The following is a 9800-nucleotide window of genomic DNA, read 5'->3' as shown; positions in this document are numbered from 1 at the left end:
GAACTTTGTTCAATTTTGAATGTATTTTTTCAAATATGCAAGAAACAAATTAATGCAAAATAAAGCAGCAGATATTTTGTGGACCTTCTCTCTTGCATTAGTGCTTAAAATCATTACAGGAAAAACACGGGATTGAATTTAGACAAATACAAAACTAATTTATTTTGGTTGTAATGATTATATGTTTTAAGAAAGAGTTTTTGTTAAAACACACTGAATTTGAACTACTATGATAGTTATACATTTTGGTTAAATATTTTTGACTTAACACTAAACTAAATTTACATTTAAAATAATTTAAATGTACTCCAAAGGCTTCGGAATATACAAATGCAGTTACGAATCATGTGCTGTCTAGAAAGCTTGTTAGGCATATTGTTTTACATATTTACATATTGTTCATTTTTTTTTGAAAAGTCAAAAATATTTAATTGCATAATGAATGGATTTCCACAAATTCAAACATTAAACTGCCAATATTTTTCTAAAAGTAGTTCTTGCAAAGTGTTATCAACTGAGACAAGGTTTCATTGAATTTCAATTTTTTATATTTGATTTTATTTTTTGCGACAGGTGCTTGCTTTGTCACCCAGGCTGGAGTGCAGTGGCAAAATCATGGCTTACTGTAGCCTTGATCTCCCAAGTTCAAGGAAACCTCCCACCTCAGAGCCTCCCATGTAGCTGGGACCACAGGCACGCACTCCCATGCATAGCTAATTTTTTAATTCTTTTGTACTGACAGGGTCGTTCATGTTTTATATGAACAATTGGAGGTTCCAGTTTGTTTATGGAAGATTTTAAAGGATTTGAATTATTTTATAATCAAGCTTTTAAATTTATTTTGCAAAATCTTATTTAAAAACACTCTTAACAAAGCTATAGTTCAATTTAAAATCTTTCCATTCTAGTTTTTATGTGTATGAGACTTAATTATTTCTTTTTTATTTTGTTTTGTTTTTTGGAGACAGTATAGCTCCATCAACCAGGCTGGAGTGAAGGGGCATGATATAGGCTCACTGCAACCTCCACCTCCTGGGTTCAACTGATTCTTCTGCCTCAGCCTCCTGAGTAGATGGGATTACAGGGGCCTGCTACCACACCTAGCTAATTTTTGTATTTTTAGTAGATATGGGGTTTCAGTATGTTGGCCAGGCTGGTCTCGAACTCCTGACCTTAGGTGATCCACTGACGTCGGCATCCCAAAGTGCTAGGATTACAGGCCTAAGCCACCATGTCTGACCCAAGACTTAATTATTTCTAATGGCAGCCACAAAATCTTCTGCTTTTATGTCTAGAACATAATGTATGTTCTGTGCTGCTTTACTGATTATAAATCTTCTTGATACTATGTGTGTAAATTATTTTAAATATAAAAAAATTTCCATCCTATAAAACACCTCTAGTAAAACAATTTTTGCAAAATTAAGTAAATATGAGATGTATTCCCATTTAAATAAAAATTGAGGAATCAGTGCCTCAATATCGAATGTAAAATTTTCGTTGAAAACAAATGCCACTTGGTAATGTTTTATTTTCCAAGTTAGATGCTTCACTGTATTATTCTTAATAGATTTTTAAATGTTGTCTATATAATTTATTTACATTACTTATATTCATTTTAATTCTGGTCAATTATGATAATAGAATTCTCAGGAAAGTTATATTATTATACTTAAATATTTTGTAGCTGTTTCTGAATATACTTAAACAACATGCATTGGACTAGTGCCAAGCTTATGGTGTCTAAAGTTGGTTCTGCTTCATTTCCTCCCTATGAGTTAAACCTTCCCTATGAAGGAGAGATTAAGCAACTACTGGGAAAAAAAAGATCATTTGTCAAAAATATTATTTACTATATGGAAAACAGACAAAATCTTATATTAATTTTATTCACTTTATGAAAAAAAAAAGATGAAATTGAGCTGTTTTTGGACCATATCCGAAAAGTAGTGTCGCCTCCAATCCATTCTCTACATGGCAGTTGGAAGGGTATTTTTCAACAGCAAACCTGATTGTGTTCCCCTTGTATTTCAAACTATTCAATGACTTCCAATTGACATTTCCATAAAAGCCAGCTCCACCAAGTGTCCTTCCAAATTCACCCTGCCTCTTTAGTTCCACCTCTTCTTACACACCTCCTTGCTCACTACTGGTCAGCAATTTTTGTTTGTCTTCATGCTTTATGATTTTCAAATCCCTGGAATACTTTCTCCCTAAATCTTCCTTCTTCTAGTGAGTCTTACTTACATTTCAGGTCTCCATTTAAACATTTTCTTATCAAATCCTTCCCTGACTATGTTAACCTTCCATACCAGCCCATATCCACGCACCTTGTACTTTTTCCTTTCATCACATTTACCATGCTTTTAATTATTTTTTCATCATCATCCTGTATGATAGATTGCAGGTTCCTGGAGGACTGAAAATGCTTTTGTTCCCAACACACTCTTCCCAGTACTCAGGATGTACATGGTGCCCAAAGTTCTACAAATGAATGAATACATTTTTAATTTAATAAAGCATCAAAATAGTTTCATAAGACATTTTCATCCTGTCCCTGAGAGCTGAATCTATTGATTTAAAGCACCCCTATCACATTTTATTTCTTCAAACAGAAGCATGAATAAAGCAGAGTAGTTTAGTTGGAATCATAAGTATGTCCTTATCAGCAGATAAAACAAACACAGACTTTCTACAAAGAACCCTTAAAAACCTTTTCCTCCAGATTACCTCATTCCCACATGTCAAGTTCAAATTTCATTGATGTGTAACTATATAGAGATAGTAAAATAAATAGCTTATATGTTATGGAACGTTGATACCATCAAGCTCACTCTTTAGTGACTAAGTTCATTTTGATGATACAGTTTTTAAAGAATATATGTTTAATATGTTGATCATTCAAACTTCATATACAAGTTTCAACCATCTTCTTTGGTAGGCAGTCAACTAATAGGTAATGGACTATATTGGTTACTCAACCATTCATACATTCTTCCTCATGGGGCCTAAATTTTGTTTAAGTTTCCAAATCAAAGTCTCCTGTGTGATTCAGAGAAAGCTGACATCATCTACAGCTCCAGGAATAGATATGAAGCTAAACATGAAGGGCAATCATTTTCCACTAGCATGGTTGGCTTAAAAATGACCCTGTGACCTAATTCTGGCCAGTGACACAGGGGATGACTTTTGGGCAGTTTCTGGGCAAAGACAGAAGTAAAAGCACTTCTTTTTCTTTTTCTGGGTAACTTCCTGTCAACATAATGCCCAGGACTTCTGCAAACATCTTGCTAACAGTACAAGAACCACAGGAGGGCAGAGCCAATAACATCAGAGAGTAGAGACAGAGACCTAATAGACTGTGCCTGGGGACTTCCCTGCCTTTGGATAACTTCATATGTGCAATAATAAGTTTTATTTAATTTCAGCCAAATCAAGAGGCAATGAAAACAGCCCAGGGGTTCGTAGATGATAAGTGGCAAAATCAGGATTGGAACCCAGATTGGCCTGAGTCAAAGACATGAGGTCAACATAATATCATACTGTCATTGTTGAGTAGTTCTTAAAGTATCCTCCTAAAAATGGAAATCAAATTTGTAATAGAAAAAGAAATTAGTGCATATGAAAGTGAGAGGATATCCCCTATCGTCAACAGTAAAGACTACAAATAAACTCTTAATAACTTACCTTCTCTTGATTTATTCTCACCATAAAAAGAGGCATTTTTGGTTTTGGGTAGCTGCAGTATCAAAATTAATTATTTCCTTGACTAGGAAATAATTATATAACTTTTATTACTTAATTATACACCAATGTCAAATACACCTTAGTAATATCAACAACAAATAACAACAAAATATTTACCTTTAAAAGATAATTCAAATTATTATTTTATCTGGGACACTGTAATCTATTCAATATAATTCAATATAATTCAAGTTTCCCAAATTCATAAAATTTACTTTTTCTTTAATACATTTTAATTTAGATATAGACTAAATCAATTTATAACATAATTTAATTTATTGTTTAGCACAGTGATTTGCTTTTGCATATAGGTATTTAAAGAGAAAGCAGGATCTAGTTCATTTGGAAAGCTGAAAGACAAACAGCAGTGTGTGCAATGTGGTCGCTGCACTAAAACTATTTGTTGAATGAAAAACTGTGCACCTACTTAAAAAGAACACGAGTGGGGCCAGGCGCGGTGGCTCACGCCTATAATCTCAGCACTTTGGGAGGCTGAGGTGGGTGGATCACAAGCTCAGGAGTTCAAGACCAGTCTGGCCAAGATGGTAAAACCCCATCTCTACTAAAAATACAAAAAATTATCTGGGCGTGGTAGCAGGTGCCTGTAACCCCAGGCTAAGGCACAGAATTGTCTGAACCTAGGAGGTAGAGGTTGCATGAGCTGAGATTGCACCACTGCACTCCAGCCTGGACAACAGAGTGAGACTCTATCTCAAAGAAAAAGAAAAAGAAAACCATGATGAATGGAATAAAGAGATTTTCTACTTTTGTGACTGATTTTGGTCAGTCTTGCTGTGTGGATACTAGTTGTATCATTTATTTATTTTGATTTAGGCAACAAATTATAATTATTGGAAAACTGAAGAATTCAAAGAAGGCATTAAACTAGTTGATTTGATAATATTTTTCATTTTTTTGAAATTTAAAATGTTAAAGGAAAAAATAATTTTTATTTAATATTTTGTTGTTTAAATAAGTATTTGTTTTTTTATTGTAGCTAAAACCTTTTTTGGTAAATACTGATAATCCTTTGCACCTAAATAATGTTTCAGGAAAAAATTGGTGTCAATAGTCTCTGAATTCCAATTTTTAAGAACCATATAATGTGGGGGTAGAGAAAAAGAAACATATTAACAGCTGGGCTAAAAAAAGAGGGCCCATAGACACTAACAAAGTAACACTGCAGCAGTAATTAAGAAAAATACTGAGCTTGAAGTAAAAGATAAATTAGAGGGCAGTAACCAAATGGTTACCTTTCAATACCAGAGTAGAGTTGTGTGATGTTAATGTTAGAGAACTTTGCAAAATAAGATGTCTGCAGGGAGTTCACTGAACATTTCACATGCATTCAGCAAATGGCCTGCATGATCATTATAGTGATCTTCAAAAACGATGAAGTGGCTCTGTGCATTGTGATCTGTGCCTATAATACAGAAAATTATATATACCTGATGTAAACCATCCCTTTCGGAAACCTATAATTTAAAAATATTCTAAAGAAGACAACGCTTACAATTCTGAGGTGCTGCAGTCAGACTGGACATGGTGTGGCCAGTCTTTTCTCTGTTGGTACATGCTTTAAAGTAAATTCTCCTTACTTTCAGTTCTATTGCAAAAATGTTTCCTTTTTTTAAAAAAAAAAAAAAAGCCACAGAATGCATTACCCAGATTTTAAGAATAGCAGATTAAGAATATCATTTGTACTTTTATGCTATATTTCTGAAGAATATCCACTTCCCTAACACCAAAGTTTTATAATTTTCTATGATTTTATCCTCTGTTCTTTCTATAACATCTAATATTAGAGTTATTTGTATCTTTAACAAAACAATATCTAATATTAGAGTTTTATATCTGTTTTATTACATAATAGATCTTTATATTTTCTTAGGTAGACTATACTTCATTTCAAGCTAGCATCCTTGGAGATCTCACCAAGTAGAATATAATTGTTTAATTGAAAGTATTCTGGTTGATTCAAACACTTGTAATCAATGTATGTTAAGCTCAGGTCTGTGATAATAAGCTCTGCCAGAATATGGATGATGAGAACCAGCAGACTAAGAGCCATGGAGCAGGACAGGTAAAGAGAATACCTAATAGCAGATGGTAAGACAGTGCATGCAGGCAGCAGACCTTGAGGAGGTTCAGAGGTTCAACTAAGTGACAGAACTCCATTTTCTGGAAAACTTAGAAGATAGGAAATTTCTCAGCCTGAGATGAATTATGCAATCAGACAGGGATCCAAAATAGTGACTAAAATACTTGAACTAAGGTATATGAAGAAATGCTTACTAATAGAGGAATAAAGTAACAATATCATTATCAGAAATTGAGCATAGCGTACAATCAGAACTGACTCCGATAAATTCAATGCCATGCTGAGCCCAAGAATTATTGATCATAGACTTCTTTTATTCTCAGTAATTATGGAAAGGATTGGTTTTAGATTCAAGGGGTAGGACAAGAAGCCAGTCAAAATTTATGAGAGTCTAAAGCATTAGAGATCTTTTTAAAAAAGATTATATAAGTTACAAATATAAAATAAAATAAAGAAGTGAAGACTTATTTAGGATAAGAAAAGAAAACCTAATAATTTAGTGAATCCTTGGGGCTCAGGCCCCTTTTCTTTCAGATTTCCCCAGGCAGTTTCTGAGAAATGTTTTCTTAGTGATTGTTCCTGATTACAGCCTGGCTTCCCTTCTAGCCTAGCATATTCTACAACTCCTGGACACTCCTAACACTCACAGGAACCTTTGCAAGTGAGGGACACTGACATTTAAGCTTTAATAGTTTCAGGGTAAATCTACCTCTGGGCAGAGCAGATGCCAGAGAAAGGAGCTAAATGGTCGCAAGAAGCAGGAGAATGAGAGATTGTAAAGGGAGAGAGCCATTTTAAAAAAATCATTAGAAACTGCCATTGAACAAGAGAATGTTGACTGTACATGGTGGTTAATCATAATTAATGCTAATCTGGTGTTACCTATGCCAACAAGTATGTGATGACATGTGGAACTTTGGTCAAACATATTTGGAAGACTGAATGTGAATGCCACAATGATTGCTGACCCTGTAGGATGACTCATGGCCTAGACAGTTCTGCCCAATCATTTTGACTGGCACAAACATCTGCTAGAATCATCTTCAAAATACTTGTGTTTGCTGGCATTCTTTCCTATCCTGGCCTGCTCTTCTTACTTTACACTTGGCTGAGTTTAGTTTTACATCTGACATCACTTTGCTAGGTACAAGGGTTTCACAACTCATATCCAACTAAAGAAGATTCCAGATAAGCACACTAAAATGACTAAAACATACAATTAGTGTTATTTTAAAAATATACTTTAAAGTGTCCTGGTCCTCTCTTGAACACAAATAAGAAACAAAAGAAATACAGCACCTCAGAAGATAACCCATGTTCATTTTTCCTGTAATAAATGACTATTTTGGTTGCAGGAAGAAACCTGTTTTAATGTGTTAAGCAGGTCACTTAATTTTGTCACACAGGTTTTGTTTGAAAAGATGTTTAGCTTGAAAAAGTCACCTGGTAAATCATTCTTGTCAAATTACAGTTTAAAGAATTTCGGAAACGGCTGGGGCCTATAGACTATACTGCAAACCTCTCATATATTAGGGAAAGCTTAAGATTTGTGGCAACTCAATCATCCTAAAATTAGAGAGGTCATCCCCTGACCATCTGCAGCAGAGGCCTGATTTAAAATGAAGAGTCACAGCACAAAAGCTCTGCTTCATGGTGTTCTCCAAGCCCTCATCTCCAGTTTATATCTTACGTTCACTGTGGTTTCTGCTCCCATTTAAGTTTTGATCTTAAACTTGTGTTTCCCTATGCTATAATAAATGACTTCCCTGAGGCTTCCTCCTATTTCGCAAGTCTCTCTTCTGTAACACTGTGTTCCTATTTGTCCGACTTTAACAGTCCTTTGCTGATTTCTTTTTTCTCTTTCCTCGAAGGGTCCGCCTTCTCTGAGTTTCAGCTCTTGGATGTCTGGTGGTTTTTCTTTGTCCTCTAATTCATTTAACATCCCCCTTCCTCTGTACCTCCAGGGTTATTACATGAATTCCTAAAGCTTTATTTCTTATTCACTCCACAAATATTCATTGCATAAATATTCTCTGACTCCTTTTTCTCCCTTACACCCACATTCAAACCATCAAATTTTGCTGGCTCTACATTCAAATCTATCTGAAAATTGACCCTCATTTACTGCTACTGACTTGCTTAAAGCCTCCATCAGGACCACTGCATTAGCCTACAAATTGGTCTACAGGCTTTATGTTTTATTCACCACTCGCCCTCCCTTATCTTCCTCTATTGTGGCAGCTGTGGACTCTGTGATCCCTTTCAAATCCTACTTCAGATCATGTCACTGCTCTGCTTACAATCATCCAAATGGCTTTTTGATTCATTTAGGGTAAAGGACAAAGCTGCTATCAGGCTCTACTCTTAACACACTATCTGTTTAATCTGCTTGCCTCTGCCCTGCTTGCTACGTCTCAGGCTTCATCTCACACTATTCTTACCCACAGTCACTGAACACTCAATTGCCCTCTTGCCTCCTCACAACACTCCAGGTATTTTTGCCTCACAGTCTTTGCACTTCCTGTTTCTTCTTCCTGGAACACAGGTCCCCTGTACAACATGGTCCTCTCTTTTTCTCACCACTTTCAGGTCTTTGCTTAAGAATCATCTTTGCAGTGGGGCTTTCCCAGGACTCTTTACTAAGGTTTCAGTATATCTCCCCTCCTTATTGGTCTTTCCCAGTTACATTTCCTGATTTACGTTCTCTGTATCACTTATTACCATAATATGCTTATCTCTTTGTTTCACCTGAAACTGGAAGGACAATAGATTTTTGTTTTTTCTGTCACTGATAAGTTTATTTTTACCAACATCTATCTAGAACAGCGCCTGAGATATAGTGGTCATGGAATGTTTTTTGAATGAATCAATGAATAAATAAATGTGCTACTATGGTACTTACTCTTCAATGATGAAAAATAATTGAATTCTGACCTCAATAAACACAGTGTATAATTCTAAGAAAAGACCCTGTCACAAATGAGAGAGATTTGCTTCAGAAGTTAGAAATCATGGAACAGGGACATCTAACCCAGCCTGTGAGGTAGTGCAAGTTACCCCAGTTGGGCTTCCTGTAGGAAGTGGCACTTGAGCTTGATAGACATTAGTCCAATGAAGGAAGGAGGACAGATTTTGTCTTTTTTAGATATAGAATAACATAAACAAAGGTATGATTGCTGAGCAACTGCTGCTTCTCTCATTTCTCCTCAAATTTCCTTACCATTTCTGAGCATGCCACCCTGACTTATTATGATCAAGAGTTACATCATTGGAATGGCTGCTACCATAGCAGTCGGGAAGGCCTGGGAATTAATGAGTGTCTCTCAGCCTATCAGTGAATGACTGATAGGTTTTGGGAATATAATATCCCAGTTCTCTGACCCATTGACCAGGATATTTCTGAGTGATGTATAGTACATCAATTTTGTGGGATTAAGCTCCCATTACACACTGTGGCTGATTTAATTGGATATTTTCCCTTTCCTCTGTTATTTTACTTCACTTATATTGTTTTCTCGAAACTCCACAAACTGCTTGTCACTGAATTTGGGCTCATGCTTGGCCTTCGGAGGAACCCAAATGATTCCTACCTAAACTTTAGAAAATTAAAGTGACAAAGTATTTGGTCTGTTTTGGGAGATAATAAAGGAAACTACATGGGTTGGGTTTAGTTTGGCATGAAGGAATCTGACTACTAGGTTAGGGAATTTGGATTCTTTCCAGATCTTTTATGAAATCTGTTTGGTGATGAAGCAATCAAAAGGATATCTGAGTATGATTAATCTAGTTGTGGTATATAGCGGTACCACATTGGTGGTGGGGAAAGTCTACAGGAAACAGCACCATTAGGATATACTCAAGAGTGCATTAGTTAGTGAGGTAGTAGTGAGAATGGAAAGGAATAGATGAAGAGACAACACAAAGGGAAAAAATGACAAGATTTGGAGTCCAG

Source organism: Cebus imitator, unplaced genomic scaffold (genome assembly GCF_001604975.1).
Source record: "Cebus imitator isolate Cc_AM_T3 unplaced genomic scaffold, Cebus_imitator-1.0 Scaffold30, whole genome shotgun sequence".
Taxonomy (NCBI): domain Eukaryota; kingdom Metazoa; phylum Chordata; class Mammalia; order Primates; family Cebidae; genus Cebus; species Cebus imitator.
Note: the sequence above shows the minus strand (reverse complement) of the source record.